Below are 25,005 nucleotides of genomic sequence, written 5' to 3'. Positions count from 1 at the left end.
TGTGTGTGTGTGTGTGTGTGTGTGTGTGTGTGTGTGTGTGTGTGTGTATCTGGCATAGGCACAAAGGCGACCAGATGATGACATTCATAGGATTATAGGACTGACTCCTGGGGACACACTTGGTTGGATGCAATTAAAATGCCTGTCAGGCATTTGATACCAGAAGCCCCTTGACAAACTGCTGTATCTGCCAGCAGCGCAGCATCCTATTGTGAGTGAATGATGGCGGAGCTGGGTGGCTTGTCATCATTCTCGAAAATTCTGTGGCTACTGAGCTCTCTCTCCCTCTCCCACTCGCCTTATTTTCCTTTTCGCCACTGCAGGGACTTTTTCTAATTTGCAGTTTTCATTTTCCCAACACACATAGACACAAGCTGGCGGCTTGCAGACTGCGTCTGTCTAGAGGTAGACGGCAAACCAATGGATAATAACACTCGAGAAGAATGATTTTGCAGCAGTACTTGAAGAATAGGATTTGGGGGTCTTGCTGCATATGCACCGGTAATGATTTTCTTTCAAAGGATTCACTTTGTCTGATTTAAAGGGTATTCTGAGGAAAATTCTGTAAGATGCAAGGATTGAGCCTTCTGGAAAATTAAGTACTGCATTACAGCAATACCGATGAACTCAAGGCAGTTTTATTTTAGGACTGAGAAGAATGCCTTTGCTTATTTGCAAGCTGATTAATTTGCAATTTCAAAAATTATCTTTCTACATATATATTTTTCTCTCTTTTTAATTTTATTTTTATAGGTTCTACAGCCTGTTGTCATTAACACAGGAAACATTGATTGGAAACTACTCATTCAGAAAATTAAAAGGTACCACATGTTATTTTTTGATGTGTTTAAGGATGGGGGAAGCAAGGATCCATTCTTTGAGCCATCTGCATGTTTTCATTTGAATCATTCTCTGTTTTCTTAGCTTTTCATTTGGAGGCTAATTTGATGATATTCTACATTATCTGATCTCATATCATCTCTACATGTTATCTAAAGCTTTTTGATTATTGAGTGAATGCAAAATCAACTGAATCGTTTTTCTCTCTAACACGTTTTTGATCTGCTGATCGGTTTAGAAGGATTGACAAAACATTGAGAAAACCATCCATGTTCTGTCTCCTTGTTGAAAATCATAAACCTTAGTTGCATGTAAAAAAAGAAAATTTAATACTGTATGAATTTTAATGGGTTAAATTTACTGGCTCGCCTTTCCCAGGTAGAATGAATGATAGAGAGTGAATCCAAAAGCACAGGAATGACTCAGTATGGGGTTTGCAAATAAAACCTTCTTAACCCCTTCACTGCCACCTTAATTTTTTCTAAGGCATCTTTGTTCAAGGATCTGGTAGTATGGGGATGGAAGGAATGTGATTCATTCTTATTTCATATGGAGAAACCAGCCTTGCACAATTGTCATAAAAGCAAGGGACTCCATTCTTTTTGTCCCTATAATTTTATCTAAAAATCCAATGTAAATAATATTGGTTCCAGATTTCTGCTTGGTTACTAGGTATATAACATGCCTTTGAGAAAGCAATAATATGATGATTATTTTTATTTTAACTCTTTAAGGCTATTTTTGCATTTTTACAAACACTCTTGATATCTAAGATCAGAATATGATCTTATCAGAATGAAGAGTATTCTACCTAGCTGAGAATCTGATCAACAATGTCTTTTTCGTGCTTAGCTGGCATGTTTGTTTTTTGTTCCTGAGATTTTTCTGTGGTAAAAAAAAAAGATGGATTATTGTTAGAAAAAAAATTTAAGTAAGGGTAGTTATTAATATTTTTGGCTTGAAAACCCCAGTGGTAGTGTTTATGTATATGCATATGTGTATGTGTGTATGTGTAAATAAGATTTCAAATATCTGAATACAGGTTCTATATTGCATATGCTTAATTTTCTCAGTGCTCTGTGGTCATAAACCCATCCATTGCTTCATTTGGCAAGCATTTGTTGAGTGCCTACTATGTCCCAAACACCATGTAGTGCAGAAAATAAACAGAAGAATTAGCTCTTCCTTTGAACATCTCTTAAGCTCTTTGGACAAAGGTCTCTGACCTCTGGGGAATAGAGAATCACAGTGAGGTTTTCAAAGCCAGAAATATTAATTAAAATATTGAACAAAATCTGGCGAACTAGTCCTGCATGGTAACTTGTGAACCATCTGATCTCTTTCCTCAAAAATTAAATCCAATTTCATGATGTCTTGGATTGGAAAAAATAATTAGGGCTTATTTTTTCCTCCTAAACATTTGAAAAGCAACCAACAAAGCCATAGCCCTGCCCTATAATTCACATTTTCATTTGGAGAAGGAAAGTTCTGTGTTTTTATAAAGCATTTCCTTTTGGTAATTTTTCCCATCTAATTAAAATCTGGAAGTGGTACAAATGCCTGAAAGAAAGATGGGCTTTTGCAATCCCAGCCTCTCCCCCCCCACCCATCTTCAGTTTTAATTCAGATCATCGCAGTAAAAATGTTAGACTATGGAATGCTTGAGTGAATTGCAAAGACAGCTAAGTTGTCTGTTTGATGGATAATTTGACCAGTGTGCCATCAATAAGAACCCACAATGCTGATTAGCATTGCTTCTGGGTGGTAAATATAAAAACCAATAGAGGTGCTCAACATCATACCTCAGAGGCCTCTGCCTCAATTTCCTTGATCCATTTTCTACTGTAATTGGTAAGAATGAACCCCATGGGAATGATGAACTACGGTGCCAAGCTTTTTATAAACTGCTAATGAATTATAATTTCTCAGAATTAATGACTGATGAATAGTCAAGTAATAGTTGTTTACATTGCTGGAACCTGCAAGAATCAGGGGTTCTACATCCTGGCTTATCTAATCAATATCTTATTGGCAATAGCTAAGTTGAAATTGATTGCTAATTCAACCACAGTTCACCTTAAGCACTATGCTTGCTTTTGCAACCCTCAGAGGATTTGAGCTGGGCAGTAGTGTTAAAAATTTGCTTTTTTCATTTTGTTTCATTTTTTTGACATATGGCTCTATCTATTTTGTCATTAATATTTTTCGGAAGAAGGTGATATTCGATAGTATCAAAAGAAGCAAAAATGTCACTTCTTTTAGCAGTTAAGTTTAGTAAGGATTTTCTTTTTCCTTTCATTTTAATCAGCCAAAGGACAGAAGCCAAGCTGCAGCATGAATCTTGATGTCTGAAAGCTCCCCAAATAGTACTTCAGGCTTTGACACTATTTACTGGTCTTCACATCTCCAGCCAAGGTTTTGCTGCAGCAAAGGAGAGTCCTCCTCCCTCCACCCCACAACATTAACAAATAAAAATGATGTCATACTTATCAGCCTATGATAATCAATCAGCAGAGCTGTTTGTTGTAACAGATGAATAGTGGTCATTGAGAAATCCTTGAAGGTTACACCAGTAAATAACAGCCTTAAATTTTTTAGCAAGAGGTCGAATTAACATAGTTTCAGGTGTTCCTCAACCCAGCTTTTTAAAATAATGGCTTTGTTTATACAGGACTTCCTTCTCTTACTGCAATGTGGTTAAAAGCGAATTCCAAATATTTATATGTGTATGTGCATATTACATATTCAGGGTATGCATTCTATACCTTTACAACTTCAACAATAATATTTGGATTTCATTCTATTTTGTCCTGTTACTTGGAGAATATCTTTATTACTTGAACAGCAAGAAAGTAAATGATGAATTAGCATTTTAAAACAAGTACAATGATAAAAGCAGCTTCCCCAGTCTACTACTGAGTTAGTGACTACAGGACTACTTGTGATTTGTCATGAAATTGACTGGAGAATTTAGGCATAAATTACATATAAAGTACAAATATATATTATACAGTTTTTATTTTTATCAACCTAGTCATTTAGTGAAGGTTAAAACAAAATAAAATTGAGATCACAGTGGAACAATTGCCCCTTTCACCCTGACCTATGCTTCTGTCCACATGATCCTAAAGAAACATATTGGGACAGACTCTCAGGAGCTGTCCCTACCCTACTTCCATTGAGATCACATATACATTTAGTGCCATAAAGGCACTGTGCATCTGTGTGGGATAGTATTGCTGTTAGGAACTCCTTAAGTCATTATCTGTTCACTTCCCTTCTCCAACCATATGTACCTATTTTTTCCAATTGACTAACTCAGAAAGTGGAGGTCTCACTAATAAGTGCCATTTTTACTTCTGGTACCTACACCTGTTACTCAGACCCCATTGCAAAGATCAGAGCTCAGTGTCAGAGGTCTTCTAATCCAACCTGTACATTGTAATTAAGGTCCTGTGCCTAAGGTCACAAGTCAGTGTCAAAGGTGGGATTCAAACTAACATATTATGACTTCAAAGTCAGTGCTTTTGAGATCTGTCACAGTACCATCCCTAATCTGTTGTTTCCTAGACTCTACATGGAGCCTTGACCCTTTCTTTTCTAGTGTCCTAACTTTGAATCTTAGTCCCTGTTGCCTCCTTGGATTCTGGATCTCTTGCCTTTTCCATCCCACTCTAGCTTATCTTTGTGGATATATCTGCCCTAGCTGACTTACATTATCTACTTCCTCTAGGTTCCCACTAGTCTAGTCAAGTTCTTGATCCAAGAACCCTGTCTGGCATTGTCCAAATCCTGATGTGGTATTTTCTTTCCTCTGTACAAAGGCAAAGCAAATCATCGAGTGTATTCTTTAACATTAGTAGCCTTTATTCAACCAGTGTCTTAATAATACAGTGGCAATACAGAGTCTTGAATCCCAACATCTTTGAACTATTTGATATCATTTGCTTATTTTCCCACCTCAGGTATTGGTTCCACCTCCTGTCTTGAAAGAGCATTATGAAAAATTTCTAAACCCATTATATCTTCTCAGGTGAATTGATTCAGTTTGTAACAGCAACCCAAGCTGGTCTGAGAGACTCTTGTTTGCAAAAAGTCAAAGGATCATTTAAAAGGTGTCCACAGTAATTAACTGCTCTGTTCAAGCCTTTTAAATCTCTGTCAAAAAGGAAAGTATGCCTCTGGCTCCAACCTTGCATTGCTGTTCTCTGTAATATTTTGACCACTAGTTATAAGTCTCCTATTTTGGTTTCATAACAGAGACAGTGGCTTAAGCCCACATTGTTAGGATTAGAAAACTGAGAACCCCCAAGGGAAGCACCCTATCCACTATTAAAAAAAAGCTATTTGTCATAGTAAAAACAAGTTGTTTCATTCACCAAATATAAAGAAACCAAGTAATATGTGGTAAAGGTAAGGAAAATAGCTTCTAATTACAAAATAGTAGGTTTATCTCAACTTAAATTAAAATAACATCATTGACTATTTGTGGCCTGTCTAGCCTCAGGCGTTTTTAGTAGATTAAAGCCTCGGTGTTTAAATCATATTTTCACATTTTTCTGCTTCTAAGTTTTTAAGGAGCCAGAATTTACCCAGTCGTTTCTTTATTAGTTCTCATAGTAGCTGGTATTTTCTTGGCCTTCTTGAAAGAGCATTACTCAGACAAGTGTGAATTACCCTGAATTTCCAGATACTACTTTTTGATTTTTTAAAGGGAACTCTGGACCTATGATTCATTTATTTAGGGAGCTTCCTATGTGGAAAGTCCTTGCAATTGTTCAGATGGGTCTTTCATGCACAATTTTAAAAAATTAGAAAATGACCTGAAGAAGTTAAAAGTACAGGTAGAAGGGGAGACATACGTCTGGAACTTCATGACTGCTCATGGCCTCTGTTGCAGGGGCTCCTAATCTTTTGTGTGTCATGAGTTCCTGTGGCATTCTGGTGAAGCTTAGACCCCTTTATCAAAATGTAGACGATAAAAATAGGGTTATTAAGAAAGACCAATTATATTTAGAAATATAACTGTCAAATATTAAAACAACTCTTTTTCTGTCCTTCATCCGGCTTCATCCTTAAAAGCCTTTAGGATGATTTTTCTTAGTTGAATCATTCACCAAGTTTTCTTTCTATCTTATTTATTTCACCAATAGTTTATTCTGTTAGGTTTTACTTCTCATAATCCTCCAGAATAAGCGTGTACAAATGGAATGACATTCTAAATGAGTGCTGCCCTTGGCTGACTTATGTTTCCACTTGGAGAGAGGATCAACTAATTGCTTTTGAGGTGATCCCATTATGGTACTCAATTTATATTGATTAAACTTCTTTAGGAAATCTTTCTAATACTTGTCACTGTCTTTGAAGGATATGTAGATATAGATAGATCTAAATCTATGTAGATCTAAATCTATCTGTATACATAGATAAATGCAAATGTCAAACAGAGGTTGTTTGATTTTAGAGGAAATAAAGAGTCACCGTAGTTTATTGACAAGGGGAATTCCATGGTCAGATCTTCAATTTAGGAATATCAATTTGACAACTGGATAAAGGTAGGGAGATGAATTTGGAAGTTATTGTAGTAGACCAGGTAAGGATCTGATGAGGATCTGAATTAGGGTGGCAGTTGTGTAAGTAGGGAGAAAGAGACAGATTTGAGAGATATTGTGGAGGTAGAAATAACATTTGGCAACTGATAGTAATTGAGAGGTGAGAGTCTAAGGAATCAAGGATGACACCAAGTTTGAGAACTTATATGGCTGAAAGCGGCATGATATCCTACGCAGAAATATGGAAGTTTAGAAGCCCTATGGATATGAGTCTTGGGTGGGGGAGATAATCAGTTCTGTATGGGATGTGTGGAGGTTGAGATGCCTATTGGAGCATCTGATTTGCCTAATAGGCAGTTGGTGATGTGAGACTAGAACTCAGGAAGAGAGACTAAGGCCAGATATATAGATTTGGTAGACATCTATGGAGCAAAAAATAATTACATTCAGAAAGTTAATGAGGTCACCAACTGGGAGAGTATAAAGCAAGAACAAAATGAGCCCAGGATAGAGCCTAGGGGTACAATCACAGTCAAGGAATGTGATATGGATCATGAGTTAAAAAAAGGAAGCCAAGAAAGAGAAGGCAGATAGGTCAAAAGAGAACTAGGAGAACAATGCTATAAAAATACAGAGAAGAAAAAATATCCAGAAGATAGAAGTCAACAGTGTCAAATACTAGAAAATTCCAAGAAGTATGAGGATAGAGAAAAGGTCATTGGATCTGGCAACTAAGAAATCATTGATAACTTCAAAGAGAGTAGTTTTAGTTCAGTGATGAAGTTGGAAGCCAGACTTCAGAGGGTAAAGAAGAGAAGAGGAAATAGAGGTGATGGTTGTAGACTCATGGTTCTGGGACATTGGCGTATAAAGTTAGAGATATAGGATAGCAGGTTCAAGCTACACATCTCTATAAGCATCAAATAATTCTGATATGACATGATGTTGAGGCATTTAAACATCTTTGTTGCCTTCCTCTGGCTGCTTTCCAGCTTGAAAATATCCCTCACTCAAATGTGGCACCCAGAACTGAACACAATACTCCAAAACAAGTCTGATCAGCGTACAACAGAAATGTCACTTCTCTCGCCTTGGACACCATGCTTCTCTAGTGCAGCCTAAGGCTTTTTTTTTTACTGTTCTTGAGCTGGCAGATAATTTTCAGGTGAGCCCTTTTCTAGCTGCTCCTCTCCAACATCATACTTAAGAAAATTACTTTTGAATATTACACATAAGACTACCTCTGACTCTATTCAGTCCTACTGTGTTTGACTCCATGTTGTAACACTCTGTTGTCTGCATTAGTTCTTTCCAGTTTTGTGTCACCTGTTGTTTTTATAAGCTTGAAATCTAATGGCTTCATCCAAATCACTGATGAAGATGTTTAAAAAGTACAGGGGCAAACAAAGATCTTTGGAACACTTCACTTTCCAAGTTGAAATTGAACTGTTTATTTCATTTTGCTGAACAGTTAAATAGATTAGGAGATATAATTCTGGAAAGTATTTCTGATCAACAGTTTGTTGCCCAATTAAAGAAGAAATATAGGTCAGATATGACTCCAGTGATGTTTGCCTGCAGAGATTGATGATGTCTAGATCATTGTAACCACTTCCAAGAAGAAACAAATCTAATATAACAAATGCTGTTTCAGGTTCTCTTGACACACCATACCAAATTATGATCCTGAGTGGACGTAGTCCTTTATCATTTCAGACTGCTTAGTAGAAATGGCATACATTCTCATCAGAGTACCCAAGTGGAGTGACCTTGAAGAAACTGATGATCTTATTTTTCAGTTACCTTTCTTCCTCAAGCCATAGTATCTTCACCTTTCATCAAACTTTCTCAAATGTTTTGTCCAAATAATATTCCAGCTCATTATATTCTCCTCAATCTGACTCACAGTTTTTCAATTTTTATTAAACAATAAAACCATAATTGGACATCTTTAGGCTGTTTATAAGTGTTATAGCAACCTGATTCATTATCCATCCATACCTATAAAAATCCTCTCAAGCCAAGGACTATGATGATTCAACAAAGTCATCCAAGCAACCACTGTACTTTAGGATCTAAGTGACATTGATACATTCAAACCAAGTCCCTGAGATTCTTCTCAACCTTGGTATTCCTGTCTTCCTGGAACAAAAATGAAAAGAGATCTACCCATAACTTATGAACTTGTACAATTAGTGTTATTGTGCTAAAATGCACCTTTGACCTCATAAGGCATTGTAGGGATAGATTAACTTTGTTCGGCATACCAATGTTTTTTGAGCCTCACTTCTTCACACACAAAAAAAACTTCACAAACACTTCTCTCACTGGAAAGACTTAAAAAAGCAATAAATCCTTAAAAAATTATTGATTGCTTATGATGTGTTCAGTATCATGACATTTAAGACATATGAGTATAAGACATGGTCTCTCCCCTTAAGGAACATAGAGCTTTTTTTGAGCAAAGAAACCATATGTCAGACAACAGTAAAAACTAAAAGTAGAAAAGAGATCCGTGATTTCAATGGTATAAGAAACTTCCAGATGAGGAAATGCTACCAATGTAGATTGGCACTTTCTATCCAACTTATAGTCTTAGAGAACAAATAATAAAAGGCTATATTTTATTACATGCTAATCTGTATGGCTTAGACTGTTAAACCTACATGAGTTCAGAGGACAAAAAAAAATCAGTGAGGGCTGGAACAGTTAGGAAAAGTTCGTCGAGAAGGTGTTACTTGAGTTAGATTCTGAAGGATTGGTAAGTGGATAGACAGGAGCTAGTGAAGAAAGCATTCCTGGCCAATTTAAAAAAAAAATAAACACAAGAAAAGACCTTGAGGTGGCAATGAATGGGTGTAGATCACTGAGATTAGATGCTATGGGGAGTGTATTAGAGAATAGTGATAGATGGGATGGGTCCCAATTATGTAGGGCTCTCGAAGGCTTGGCAGAATGGTTTAGAATTGAAGTAATTGAAATTAGAGAATCAATAAAAGTTTTTGAGTAACTGTAGGATAGTGGAAATCTCCTATTAAGGAATATTAGAGCAACAGTAATATGAAGAATGAATTAGTGTCTAGAAGTCCGCATACTACAGAAATAATCCAAGAATGAGATAGATGATGGTAGTGGCAGTAGAAAAGAGGAAGGAATGGATAAGAACTTAATGATAAACCATGTAAGGGGAATGAAAGAGAAGGATTGTTGATTTCCATTGCTCAGCTCAGTCCAGGTATAGGTATATCTTTTTGGCAGTTGTTTTTAATGTTAGGTGTTTGAAGGCTCTACTGCAATTGATCCCTCTTATTTATCCAAACTCGTCTGTTCCTGCTACCTAGCAAAATCTTTCATACTAATAAATCCAATTTACATCTTATCATACACATTTTCTCCCCTCATTCCCTCCCCTAATTTTATATAAAGTTCTTTCGAATTTCTCATAATACCTAATGAAGAACAGGGAGGTAAGTTTAATAACGTTTTGCTAAAAGAATGAATTTTCAGGTGAAAGTAGACCTGGGCCTTTAGCTATAGGACAAAGACAAAGGGAATGGATTAAAGGGATGCTAAGAAAAAAGTGGCAGCAAATTTTGCCAGAATGGTTTTTTATGGGGGTGAGAATTAGAAAATTAATCCAGAGATTTTATATATTTCATAGATATAGATATCTCAGTTATTGCAAATGGTGGACAGGACATAATTTTCTTTCATGTTTAATTTGATCTCGTGGACTACGATCTCTCCTTTTCTTACAACCCTATTTCATTCTCTTTATTTCTGTCATGCTTTTTTGCTGTGTTCTTTTTTCTGCTATAGTTTTTGTATATTGTATATTTATGAATGAATGTAAAGTGGGAGATGCTCCGTGAGGACGAGGGACCATATTTAAACTGTTTTTAGATCACTCTTGGCAATAGTGTCTTCTACATGGTAGAATGAATGACTCTCCTGCAAGAAATCTTATAATGAAGTGGTAGCCAGGGCTGAACTATAGGAAAAGTGTGTATGTGGTTAAAACTAGTGTATTTGGATGTTCTTAAGGGATTCTTTTATCAAATTATGTTTTCCCAAAGAATTGTTTGACTTCCCTCAAAAGAAATTTTCATCTAATTAACTGGAGGTAGTTATCTACCTTCCACCTGGTCAATGCTGGAGTTCCAACGACAAATTCTCACTCTTTTTTCCTCATTTCTCATTGCTGTATAGACCAATGAAATATCGAATTTCCAAGATTACAGTTTATTTTATATTAGTCATTCTTTAGGGTGACTGCTTCTTCATCTCAGTAGTTAGCCATCTCCTAATCAGACAGCAGGTTATTTCTGAGATGTTCCTGAAGACAGCTAAGCATATAGAGCATGTTGGATTGTTTTTCCTTTTAGCTACAGAGAATGGTACATGCTAACATTTTACCTTTATTTTGGGTTACCTCCCTTCTGCCTGATATATGTTCATCCATGTGCCATTCCTGGCTCTCGTACATAGGTTTCTAGATCCAACTTGGCCTTTTCTTCTGTCTTTCCTTCAACCTGGAAATTCCCTTTCTCTATTTCTCACCCTGATTTCTTCAAACCATCATTCACAGCTCACTACCTCATACTGATTGTCCCTTCACTCAACATCTTATCAGCATCTTTACTTTAAGTTCATGCCACTATATATTATGTTCATTGGCATATTGATCCAATTCTCACATCTTTGTGAGCAAAGGACAGCCTTATACCTGATTAAAAAAAAAAAAACTGGTACATAAAAGGTAAATAAGCCAAGAGAATAAAAATAAAGCTTATTGATGTGGAATGCTTCTTACTTGCATCAACCAATCCCAATTTCATACTAAACCTGTAGTCATATCCTTGGTCAAATTCAATGGTAAGGATTACCATCTCTGATAATAGCTTCTAGTCATATACCTGATTTTAGTGTAGATTGGATACTGAGCCAGAAAATCCAAACTGAGCTAAAAACTCAATAATAATCAACAGGACTGCATCATTGTTCCTTTATAAGATCTGATACATAATGCAGAGGAAACCATTAAGAGAGTTTAATTAAAAATTAGGTGACCATAGTAATGATAAAGTTGTTTATTTTTTATAAGATAACTATCTGAGACAAGGGTTGTAGGGGTGAGGGTGGGGAGATTGCAACAGATTAATTGATAATGCCAACCAATATTTTTAAAATTGAATTTTAGGCTTTAATTAAATACCTACAGGTGATGTAATATTTTTTCTCCTATTGCTCATGAGAATGATGAATGTGCAAACCTATGTTAATATTGAGAATAATTTAATGCTTTTAATTAGATTACAAAATGCACTATTGATTTGATATGAGTTGAGTTAATTGAGGGCAATTGTTCTGTCAGTATGGTGGTGGTCTAATAGAATTCTAATAATAAAAGTAATAAAAAAAACCTCTAAAGTGTAAAAGTTAAGGAATTACTGATTAGGGAAAACTCAATATTAGAAGAGGATCAAGGATCATAAATTTCACTTTGGTTCCACTGTAATTGGAGATATTTTAATATAACTGAAGGGAAAAGTTTCTATAAAAAGTCTGATTTCAATAACTATGGGTATGGATATATACCCTTCTTTAATTTTTTAAAAATGAAAATAACAAAACATCTACCTAAATCATATATAATGTAGGTGATGACATTGAATATTAAGGATTTAGAACTCGGGCAATTTCTACTGTTAGCAATCTTTTGCTTATTGTGAAAACATTTTAATATTTGTATAAAATAAGTCATAAACCATGGTGAAATAATAATGGGTTTGGTGATGATTTAAGATCTGTAAACCTGCAGACACAGAAGAATGTGGATAAGATGTATTCTATTTTTCTTTTATGATCACTACTAAAAAGTAAAGGAAATTAAGCTAAAAGTAGATAATGATACAACTGTGACTTGCCTTTTAAATGGTGAGAAAAAAAAACGCTCACTGGTTGATGAAACTCTGCCTAAATCACTCATGTCTGCCCAAGTACCAAGGAGGCAGTAAGTGAAATAGGAGAATATTTGAGGGAAAGAAAGAGATGCTGATTCAATGTGACATCATTTATCTTAAAAATACCTTTTAACAAAGTGAGTGAGTCAGCATCGTTTCACAATTATATAAAGAATCAATATTACAAAACACTTTACCTATACAAGCCCTATGCAATAAATAATACAGTATGGTTTATTTCTTCCCATACAATTTTAAGACTTTCAGACCAGCAATCAACAAGTATTTATTAGGCATCTATTATGTATGTGGTAGGTATTGCATTAAGCTCTAGGGATAAAGTGAACGAAACAATTTCTACTCATAATAAGATTATATACTAATGAGTGAGACAAATACTTATAAGACTTACTCAGCATAAATACAGTTAGTAAATAGAAATATACACAAAATAGTTCAATGCAAGGCAATTTGGGAGAGAGAGCATTTACAATTTGAGGCACTTGGAAAGGTTTTATGCAGAATATGGATCCTGAGCTATCCTGTAAAGGAAGGGAGAGATTCTGTGAGGCAGAGGTAAAGAGGGAGAACATTCTAGGCATGAGTTAGTGGCAGTGCATTGGCATGGAGATGGGACACAGACTCTCTGGAGTAAGAATAGAGATTAGGCCAATTTGGCTAGACTGCAGAATGTGGGAGGACTTTGGCCTCATTTCTGCCTAATGACAAATTAGCAGTTCTTTTATTCCAAAGGGATATAGACAATGTCACTGTTGTGTCATTGATATAGGAAACACCCCATTGAAGAAACTCTTTATTTCAGTGTAAGTCAGCACCTTCTCTGTAACTTAGAGTCTTAGAGAATGGTCTAGTCATTGAGAGGTTAAGTGACTTACACAAAGTCATATGTCTCAAAGCATGTCTCAAAGGCAGAACTTGAATCCAGATCTTCTTATCACTGAGGTCAGCTCTCTATTCCCAACACCAAGCTTCTTTTTTTTCCTTTTCATTACAAAATCTCCACTAGAATAAGAAGCTGTAGTTGTTGAAATTTTCCTTTATTGGGGTCCAGTCTTTCTTGCTACATATGAAAGAGCTTATGAGCTATAATTGTATTGCCTTGAAGTAGTGTAGCATATTCTCTTTCTAATGACAAAGTCTATTGAAATAACCAGTATACCTGAGAATGGGATCTAGAAACTTCTGCAGGACTACTGTCTTGGACACTCTCAAAATAGAGGGTGGGACAAATGAAGGTGAAAGTGTTGGGCCATCACAAGAAGGTGCAGACATTAAATTGGTTCCAAATTATAGCATCTGAGGCTGCCACCATTTGCGGAGTTGTAATGATAAGGGAATTTGAAGATCTTCCCTGCCCCTTAATGGGCCTCAATTGGAACCCAACAGGAGAGGCTTGATTGGGGAGAGGCTTGTTTTTCAGGAAGGCCCACCCATACCTTTTGTTACTTTGAAATTAGGCAATGGGTCATGAAGGTTGTGATGTCCTCTGACCCTGAAGAAGGGTATATATACCCTGAAGTGAGATTTTGCTTTGGGGCTCACTTATGGGAAGAGTTGTGTGATTTGGCCAGATGAGACTCTGGGTAGCCATTGAGCCCCTGGCTTTGAAAACCCAGATGTTGGTGCTTCTTTCTCTGGTGACAAACTATGTATATAGTGGTCAAAAGCCCTGTCTGTTGGTCTTTTGAATTGTGTTATTTTCTCTGTCTGTATTTTTTTTGTCTCCTTGTAATTTCTGTTTGTATTTTCTGAAGTTCAGGGTGCTGACTTTTCCCCTGAACTAAGTGAAATAAATATATATTAATTATAGATATTATATATAAATTAAAGATTGTCGACCCCTTTAAATTTGCTTTCCTTTAGTAAAGCAGATCAAAGAATCTGTACTAGCAGCCATCCTGGGTGTGCTAGGGTTCTTGCTGTTACAAGAGTCAACCACAGTCACAGTTAATGTTAAGAATTCAATTTATAGGGGTGACTAGGTGACACAGTGAATAGATCACCAGCCCTGGATTCAGGAGGATTTGAGTTCAAATCTGACCTCAGACACTTAAGGTCACTTGGGCAAGTCATTTAACCCTAATTGCCCTGCCTTCCCCCCTCCAAAAAGCAAAAAAAAAAAAAAATCAATTTATAATGGTTATCTACAATGCAGATTTTTCTGAGTTACTCCAAGCTGCCTCAACTTTCTTTAGCTAATCCTAGGGCCTTGTCCTTCCAGTGTGTTATATATACATCCTGTGCTGGGATTATTTCCCCAAATAAGGCATGCTCCTAGTTATTCCCCTCACAGCTTGGTTCAATGTGCCATTTCCTACCCTCTTTCCTCTTAGACCTTCATTTCCATGTCTAAAGAATGGTAAATGGAAATTATTTTTATTGGTACTTTGCCTTTGTGAAAGGCAGCATGACCCAGTGGACAGAGAGGCAAGAAGACCTGGCTTTAAGTCTCTTCTTTGATACATACTGGGCCAGTCATTAACCCCTCAGTACTCTAAACAGCTTGCTAAGACTCTAATTTACCTGTTTTGGTAGAGAGAGTTTAGTAATGGATGATCTCTGAACCAATAACTTTACAAATCCATTCCCCAGCCTTATCTTGCCCTACAGATGTGTCTTTTAGCAGACCTCTCACTTGCCAATCTGTCCTAGAGAATGAAAGCAGAAAGGTTTACATGCCAGTCTTCTAGAGATAAAGAGGGTGAAATGAGGTGGGAACTACTCTTTGCCCAGGGAAAATGCTAGGAGAACCCAAGTAGTAATACAGAATACAATGGCAAAGAAATAATAGAAGAGATACCAAGCATAATGCCACCAGGATAGCATGGGACAAAGTTAGTCCAGTAGAATGGTGGGCACCATTAATGAGCTGTCTGAATTTTTTCACCAGATATTTGTAATTAGAGCTAGAGCACATGGACTTCTGGGGCTTCCCTACTCAGGCTCTTCCATCAGGATCTGTGATTGGCCCAGCTATGTGTTCTGGAAAGAGCTCACTGCTCTGCCCAATAATCCTAGAACTTCCAGATTATCAAAAAGACTTCTGATCAGTACAGATAGGGAAGAAAGGAACTATACTAAACAGATAATATTACATTTTCCCCAAAATACTTGGAAAAAAGGGGATTATTTTATCTATTTCACTGCTATAGGTTACAAAAACACATTGCCATTATTTTCCTCCTATTGCTTTCACATCATAATCCCTCTGTAGTAGTGATGATAATCTAAAGTTTACTGGTCAATCGATTCAAGGTAATCTTTATAATTTCTACTACTTTTATGATGGTTAAGATTTTAGCCATTTTACTGTGCATGGCATCTATGGACCCAAGCTTAATTTTTCAAAATTCTTCATACATTAACTGGGAATTGATTTACACATCAGCCCATTGTTATTGGCAAGCAAATTTTCTTTTGCAGCTATTTCCAGTAATCTACATAGATATTAAATTTCATTTATATTTTCTTGCCAAGGGAGACATTGTGCCATTGCCAGAAATATTTAAAGTTGGTCCTTTTGAGTCTCAACTCCCATCATAGCTCATGACTCAATCAAATTTCCATTATTTCAATTTAGGAAAAAAGGTGACATATCCACAAGCTATTTAATATTCTGCATGGAAGGCGGTGCTAGGGAAAAGTAATTGGAGTTCATTATTTATGAAGAGAAATTATGTGATTTATTTCTGAAATGTGGAGAGCTTGAAAGTCATCTCACTATAGATGTAGGCTTCTGGGATTTTTAATCCTCGTTAATTAGTCTTTTCCCTTGTGCCATTAATGACTCATCAAGTATGTAAATGGGAAGGGTGTTGATTTCTTCTAGTTTCCTTCATCAATGATTATATTCTCTGCCACAAATCATAAGACCAGTGGTGGTGGTTGACTAGACTATCTTTTCCCATTTAATACCACTGAAATAAAAGAGGAAATTGCAAGCTGTAGCTAATCAGCTCTTTGAATCTGTTTTGAAGGGGCCTTGGTCAAATTTTTTAAAAGAATACGTCAGGAGAAAAATCTTGCATATTTTTCAAGGGATCATTATTATAAAGTTTAAAAACAAAATCCATCCTTACAATGGCTTAACTGCTCATATTAACTTTTTCAAGATGTAGGAAGTTGTTCAAAGTTGAGTATTTAGAAATTTTCTTTTTCAGAACATTAACATTGCCTGAGGTCCTGAGTAAGTTTATTGACCATATATGAGTGTGAATCCTTTACTCCAAGACAGTAACTGAACCCTCCCTCAACATGGACTTCCTTTGTATGCTGTTTATTTGGTTTTGAGTTTCATTTAGTTTAGAAAATGGAAATAAATCAGCCTACTTTACCTTCTGTTTAAGACCTTCCTATCCACACAAGGTCAGGTTGTTCATTTTATTGGGATAATCTGCAGAAGAAAAAATTGACAGAGAAAAAAGCATATGGAGACTCTTCATTTGCTTTCTAATTTCTAAAACAGGGTTCCCTTTATTTCATTTTTTAAAAATGCAATCCTGTGAAGGTGACTCTTAAAAGCTTTGCAAGTGGAAAGTAAGCTCTGGAGTGTTCTTCCAACCTGGACAGGTTTTTGGCAACTATTTATGTGTCTATCCTTGAGAATATTTAGTCTTTGAGGCCAGGAACTGTGTTTTTCTTTTTTACCCTACTTTGTATCCTTAGCATCTAGCACAGAGCCTGGAACATACATGGTAGGTGCTTAATAAACATTTGTTAATGATGATTATGTAAATCCAAGGATCAGTTGAGCTAAGTGGGGAAAAATTAAATTTATAACTGTTCACCTGGTAATTAATTCTTTTTGGCCACAGTTACAACTCACATGTGCTATCGTTTAAGAAAAGGAGGTGTTGTCATCTCTGTTGGTAGCCTGAGATTCACACCAATGAAATCCCAGATTCTTGAAATATCAAAATATAAGAAACCCTAAGTGTTTTTCTTTAAGTTAATGCCAGTAGAAAGAAAGGAAAACTCTAATGAGTCATGTCAGATTCAGCCCTATTGAATATCACTTTCATTTTGACATCATATATTTTTTAGACTTTTCAAGACCCCAAGCAAGCCCATCCATCCTCTTACAGCTGTCAGAAAGGCTGAACCCTTTAAAAATGTTTAGACTCAACAATTTTGTAGTAATAACTCATCTCTGTATAGCATTTGAGAAATCTCAAATAACATGTAACCTTGTAGTTAGATTGGGCAAGTATTATTGTCTCCACTTTAGAGATGAGGAAAGTGGAAATACAAAATCAAGTGATTTGACCCTGATCACACACATATTAAGTGTCTGAGATAGAATTTGAACTCAGAGCTCTTGAATCCAAGTCCATACTACTTTCATGAACTACTTCAGAAGTGAATATATGTTCAAAAATTAACTTTGCCCTTCCCAGGGTACTGTTGGAAAATTCTCTGCCATTATCTTAAGAGAAGAATAAATTTCTTTTCTTAATTGTTTCTCCAAAGAACCCAATGAAATAAAACACTTATAGTTTAGAACCTGGTAGGCAAAACATCTAGGGCATAGAATGCCAAAAGGAGATTGGTAAAAGGGAGCCCACAGTAAAGAACATCTGAGTGTTAATTTTCCTGTAATCGAAGATTTTTTTTAACCCATTAAAAAGTGTAGGTTCTGCAATGAATTTTGCTGTTGTATTTGTATATAAGAAACTATAATTTTGTTATGCTGCTACTGTTATGCCTCATGATTTAAATTAATTACTTTCAGGAAATAACATTGAATACTGGTAATTCCACTGGAGTCCAACTGCCTCGGGTCCATACTGTCTTCTGTCTCTGTTGTGGTTTTATTTGCTATAACCAATCTGCAGAGACAAGGGATTAGTCCTTTTTTGACACTGAGAAGGGACTGAGATGGATATGTTTTTGCAACCCCTCTTCTGATCACAAATGAGGGTCTGTAGTTTAAAGCTTCCTTTCAAGCTACCTTTGTTATATAAGTCGAACCTGGGACTCATAACACAAGTGAAAGGTGGCATCTTCAATTCTCAAGTAGATTCATAGACTTCATCAGAGAAGGAAAATCAGTTTTGACTCAAGGTAACACAGGTAGCTAGTATGATCCAAGCTGGGATTTGAACCCATGTTCTCTGACTTAGATGCCCTTTCAATGCCCTTTCCATGGTCCCTGCTTGTTTAGTGTAGTCATCTCCAAGATTGCCATAAAGATATATAGGCTAATAAGTCTAAAACAAAATAATTTATTAGGATCAGCAATTAAATTCTTCAAAACAATCATTCTAAAATTCTAGAAATGCTGAATTAGTCAGATAGAGAAGACATCACTGAGTTGACCAGTTGAATGGTTCTCCTGAGGCATTCATGAGTTCTATGTTGTCCCACCGTGAAACTATCACATTGAAATAATCACAGAGTATTAAACCTTGACTGTCTACCTTACTGGATATGCTAGTAGGGAAGAGCTTGTTAAGTAATAGGGAAATATTTGGTAACAAAAAAATATTCACTCAATAAATACCTAAATACTGATTTTCAGTCTCTGCATACTTGGTCCATTCCTGCATATCCCTTGATTTTCAATTATTTTTCCTAGAGAAAAAAAAATCGCTTAAAATGAACTCAAATCCAGTACCATTCATTGGTCTATGGCCTGATGTCTAGGGACATCATCATCTCATTGACTCATAACCGGGGATATCATCATATAGGCCTTCTTTATAAAATCCTAGAGCACAAAAAATTAGTCAGGGTATGTGCACATGTGTCCCTATCCACTCTAAGTGGAAATGGTAGTTAGCATTAAAATTGCATGTGTCCCTACGGTATCCAAAGATGAGTCTTCATTTTTGAAGATTGTCCTGTCATTTAGAACGTGGGGTTTCCAGAGAGCAGCTGACTCTTTTGATGCTCAAAAATATGTTGTTAAAATAAGGAGTTTATTGGGTTGGATGTTTAGGGTCACTTCTTTTTCTCTTATCACTCTCCTCAGCAGCAGCAGCATTATCACTTCCTGTCAAAGAGAAGCACTCAGAGCAGTCGTATTCAGATAAATATAGTGCCGATGGGTACAATGACACATATGCCATCTTTGTTATTTTTCTTCTCGAGAAAAACAACATTTAAATCTTCAGTTTTTGTTCATATATTGAGGAAACTATCAAAATGACGCACACACACATACACTTGATTTTATTTGGCTGAAGGTACCATTAGAAGCTTTAGGCTTATCAAAAAGCTGACAGACTGGAAGTTTTTTTGCTTTTTTTTTTTCTTAATGATGTGCTTTTTTTCCTTTTATGTGAAGAAAAAGAATTAGGAACTGAGTAAACTTCTTTTAAGCAAGCTTATCCAAAGCATTCACAGAATGTGGGTGGGTAGATTTGCTTACTTACCCAGCATAGTTACCATCTGTCTTTTTCTAAATTCCTTCCTTCCTAATCCTTTGTCATCTCTCTGAGAAAACTGTTGATATACTCTTTTGTGGAGGGCCAGGATGAGGAGGAATTGTGCAGCATAACAGAATGGTCATTTTATAATGGATGACTATCTCACATAAGAAGAATTTGCTGTATTTCAAATAAAATCCTTCAAGGAAAACCTTCCTTTCCAATGAATTCTCCAGTTCTTTCATCAATTAAAAAAAGTGGTAGGCACTGTTTTGTGATTTCAGAGTTGATATAGACACAGTATGTGTACATTAATGATAATGAAATAGATTGAGGGAAATATATGTTACCTCAAGCCAAAGGCACAAGTACCATCTTCTTGCCTGCACAATGAAATGTGGACTTTCAAGGGAGGTGGTGATAGGGGAAATTACTTACTGCACATTCCAGTTAATTGAAGTTGTTTGAGTTAACAGTGAGATGTCACGTACATTGTAATAAAAAGTTTATATCTTCTGTTATGAATATGACCCTGAATTTGCAATAATTCACCTACTGATTAAAAGAGTAGTAACTTTCAGGGGAAATGGATGGCAGCCTGATTCAGGATGCCGCCTTATGTGGAGCTACAGATTTTAGCTGGAAAGAAGGATGTGAGCAGCTTAACTACAAGTTTTGTTCTTAGCACAACAGCATCTGTTTGATTATAGCTTTAGTCAGGTATTCTTAGGAGACATTTAGACATGCTGTGAGGCTGTGCTGCCTGTCCTTGACACAGAAGTTCTGTACAAATCCATGCCTTAATCTGACCTAATCCAGATGAGCTTGTTTGGTCATTTGGCCATTAAATTAAGCTAGCAAAGTGACAGACAACTCATGTGGTTCTTGAATTCTCCAACTGAATCATGAAAATGAAGAACAAGGGCATTTTATTGGCTGTCTCATGCCGATGTGTTTTTTTTTAATTGAGGTTTTCATCTGAAATATTAGCATAATTAGATATTTTTAAAGAGGAGTCCTTTTGAATGTGATTTCTTTATTTTAATTTTGGATGTTTTTTGGTAAAGATTTCCACAAAATTATCTCTCTTATTTCACCCAAATAACCTCCACCCATCTGAATTTTTTTTTAAAGAAAAAGCAGCCAGCATTTTCCCACCTTCTAAAGACCAGGATGTCTAAAATACTGTTCACATTTTTCTTGTTTGTAGGGAGAGAACTGTTAGATTCTTAAATTTCTTAAGCAAAAATAACAAGTAATTAGGCTGTTGTACAAAGAAAATGCTAGTAATTATAGTTTGCCAGACACTGTAGATGGGGGCTGGAAAGCCAAGATTCTATAGTGTTGTCAAATCCTGAGACTTTTTTTCCAGACTGAAATAAACTCCAAGGGTGAAATGGCCTCCCCATAGAAATGCTTGGGAGAGACTTAAAACCCTCTGGGCTGACTGTCATGCCAGCTTTCATACTTACAGACTGGCAAATTCCCTTGGAAGATGATTACCTAAGGGGTAGAAATTTAAAATGTTTCTAAGAGCTTTTTTTTCTTATAATTACAGTTAAAGAAGGTGAGATAGAATCTGCAGGATGTATGAATAAATGAGAAAATAATAACAACTGATATTTCTATAGTACTATATGTACATTCTTTCATTTGATCTCTCAGTAACATTCTGAGGTAAGTAAAAGCATCATTATTGCCATTATACAGATGAGAAAACAGAGGCTCAGGGAAACACAGAAACATGAGACCTTTTTTAGCTCTAAATTTAGGACAATATATGTAATAATTGACATTGCTATAGCACTTTAAGGTTTGCCAACTATTTTACATGCATAATCACATTTGAACTTTACTACTACCCTATGAGACTTCTGTAGACATTATTATGTGATTTTATAGATGAGAAATTTGAGTTTCAGAGAAGTTCATGGGATGATAGATTTTGAAGTAGAAAGGACCTTTAAACTAATAAATGTCAGATAGAGAATTTGAACCCAGGTCTTTCTTGAGACAAAGTTTGGTGCTTTTTCTAATTTACTAATAGAAAAAAAATAATATTAATACTGTTGCTATTAATATCCCAGAGATTTTAAAATAAACCACCGAAGTTGGGGGTGGGGTATATGGGGAGATTGGCAATTCTCATGAACTCTAGGAACATAGATTTAGAGCTGAATCAGGCCTTAGATGCCAAGTTGTCCCTTTTACAAATAGGAAATTAAGCCCCAGAAAGGTTAACTAGCACACTTCTGAAAATAGATTTGCTGAAAATTGGCTCTGCTTTATCATCTAGGCCTAAAAATCTCCCCTCGAAGAATCACAATTCAGAGAGCTACCATTTCAAAACCATACATGCTGACTTAGAAGCATTTCTATAAAACTCTTTGAAATGCAAGGGTTCTCTTTCATTCAGTTTGAGGGGAAAGGAACTGAGGATTTTTCATCGGTATGACTGCAATGATGCTTTGAGATAGAAAGATGCAGAGAGCCTGTTAGGCTTCATTTCCAGGTTTTAGTGTATCAAGTTAGTATTCTCTCCATAGTCCAAAGGGGAACTCCCAGGTTTGGGCATCAAGGGCTCACTGACTTGATTTGGTATAACCTTTCAAAGTCTCATGGTGTTCAAATGCAACTGCAGGGTACATTTAGTGCCTGATGAAGCCATCAGCTCCCTCAAATGCCTTGCCTTTTAGACTGTTCAGGAAACTACTTCAAGCTTAAAGTTTATTTCTATCCTGGTGCAATAAGGCTAAAGGAAATGAGTGACTGACACAATGATTGCATATTTTGTTTGTTTTTTTTTCAGCACAACAAAAGGTCAGATTGTTAATTTTCAATGCTCATGTGGAGAAAAAAAGAGGGAACTAAGAGAGGGAAGAGGAAAGAAAAAAGGAAAGGAAAAGCAGGAAGGAAGAGAAAAATATGGGGATGGGTTAAGAGAAGAGAGTCAGAGAGGAAGAGGCAGAGACTTTGATTTGCACATCAAACCCAGTTTGATGCTGGTGAATCACACAGCTCTCTGTCCCCATAGCTAAGACCGAGGTCTAATGGAACCCACCCCCACATTTCGTATTTCATAACTTCATTTCCAACTGCCTCTTTTCCTAACTCTCCTTTTTCTAATGTAATAAATACTTTAGAGTTACCATGGCTGAGGCCAACCAATAATATGAGTCACTTGCTTCAGAATAGATGAGAGCTGTCTTTCCTGTTGGGTGCTGAGCAATTTCATAACCAAATTGCCTATTAAAAACAACAATAATATGGAGAGCTATCTCTTACTGGTGACATACTGGAAAATAAGGGGAAGGTTAACCTGTTAAAAAAGTACTTCTCTGCATACTTCTGGCAATCATGGTAATTATGGCATGGCTTTCTGTTGTCACATTCACATAACACTCCTAGAAGATTTGAATTAGCACCTGTGTTCTGAAGATGTGGCCTTAATTATTTATTAAGGAGAAAGAAAATTTTCCATTTTCAGTCATTAGAGTGCAAACATAAGAGAAACATGTGTGTATCTTCCCCACTTTGGTGATTTTAAGGTCTATTACCATATAGTTAGAAGGGACTATATCTTATTTTTCTGACTATTTTTCCTTCTATTTCCCCTCTATATATCTTCCTAGGCAATTTGGGGTAAAAATTACTCTAAAAGCTAAAAGGAAGAATTAATAATTAAGGTCTGGATGGCCATCTGTCAGGGATGTAGTGAAAGATATTCCTACATTGGGAGGAGAATGAAATTGATGATTTTCTCCAAGGTCCTTTCCAGCATAAACATTTCATGAGTCATTGATCCCTATATGAAAGACATGATTCCTCTCACTCTACTCCAATGGTCATTTTACAAGTAGGAAATTTTGAAGTTATATGTTGTAAGCTAAGCGTCTCTATCTCACCAGCACCTAGGAAAACTTAACAAATGTTTATTGACTAATTAATAAAATATATTAAAAATAGCTAACATTTATAAATCACTTCAGAGTATACATAGCTCTTTACATGCATTCTCATTTGAATAGCGAAGTACTGCAAAATACTGCTATTTCCATTTTAGAGATAAATTAATTAAGACTCAAAGAGTTTACTCACAGTAACACAGCTAGTAAATGTCATAGGTTGGATTTAAAGACACATGTTCCTGTCTCCAAGTTCAACATTAGATCTGAAGAACCCAGGGATTCTCATGCCAATAGTTAGCTTGAATGCCACATTTTCTTCTGTCAATAGCTATCTGTCTTAATACTAGCCTCACCTATCCCCTTCAAAGAATCTAATACTGTCCTTCCTTTACCTATCCTGTTCAAAAGGAGAATTTTAAGTCAAATAGATTTTAAAATAGCCCAATTCACTTAAAGAATGAAAAAAAAATTGTTCTCAACATGAATGACTTATAAGTAGGGAATGAAGAAATAAATGCCTCAGAAAAATATGTGGACCTGAGTGACTATTAGTTTAGTCAGCGATCAATCAATAAACATGTATTAAGCACTTACTACATGCCAGATGCTGTGCTAAACACTAAGGATACAAAGAAAGGACAAAAAATAAATCCCTCACATTCAATAAGTGTCTGTTCTGATGACAGAGACAACATGTACATAACTAGGTGTATGTAAGCTATAGTCAGTTTATATGAAAGGTAATCTGAAAAGGAAGATAATAGCAACTAGAAGGGACCAACCTGGAAAGTTGTCCTGCAGAAGATCACACTTGAGTTTTGAAGAAAGTTGAGTTAAGAAACAGAAGTGAGGAGAAATGAGGACAGGAGAGGAGGAAAAAGAAGAGGAGAGGAGCCAAAAAGAGAGGAGAGGAGGGAAGAGGAGAGGACAGGAAAGGTTCCAGCCATAGTGAACAGCCATGGTAAAGGCACAGAGTTAAGAGATGGAGTGCCATGTGAAAGGAATTACAAGTAAGACAATCTTTGTAGATGTCTAGTGTATGGAATAAAGTCTAAGAAGACAGGAACAATAGTGAAGGACCAAATAAGAAAGAGATTTCAGTAACCAAGAGATGACTTTCTACAACTCTTTGGAAATAATCAGACTACTGTACTCCAATAAATATAATAATCTGAAATTATTTTCAAAATAGAATTTCATGGTTACTTCATTACAAAATAGTGGACTTGAGTTTTCTTGTGAGTTTGGGTAGGCTGACTAGGTAAACAGCTGATACCTCTGGTTCTGAAGGCGATGATGGGACTTATAAGTGACATCATTTGTTTCATGCCAAGCAAAAAAGTTACTTTTT

The 25,005-nt window shown here is 36.0% G+C and overlaps 1 protein-coding gene across 16 annotated transcripts in view; it reads left to right on the top strand.

Moving 5' to 3' along the window:
• Positions 1-25,005, top strand: part of MAP2 (microtubule associated protein 2) — a 373,092-nt gene that overhangs the window by 182,648 nt on the left and 165,439 nt on the right. For 15 of the 16 annotated variants that reach the window (XM_069075251.1, XM_069075250.1, XM_069075256.1 and 12 more), the window contains one exon: positions 754-821. The exons of the other annotated variant lie outside the window; for it this stretch is intronic. The gene's annotated coding sequence lies outside the window, so the exon portion shown is untranslated. The remainder of the gene's footprint in view (positions 1-753; positions 822-25,005) is intronic. 16 annotated transcript variants of the gene reach the window in all.

Source organism: Petaurus breviceps, unplaced genomic scaffold (genome assembly GCF_028583685.1).
Source record: "Petaurus breviceps papuanus isolate PSGF00001 unplaced genomic scaffold, PetGlider_PUasm1.0 90903, whole genome shotgun sequence".
In the NCBI taxonomy this organism is placed as follows: domain Eukaryota; kingdom Metazoa; phylum Chordata; class Mammalia; order Diprotodontia; family Petauridae; genus Petaurus; species Petaurus breviceps.
This window is presented reverse-complemented; position numbering and strand designations above follow the sequence as displayed.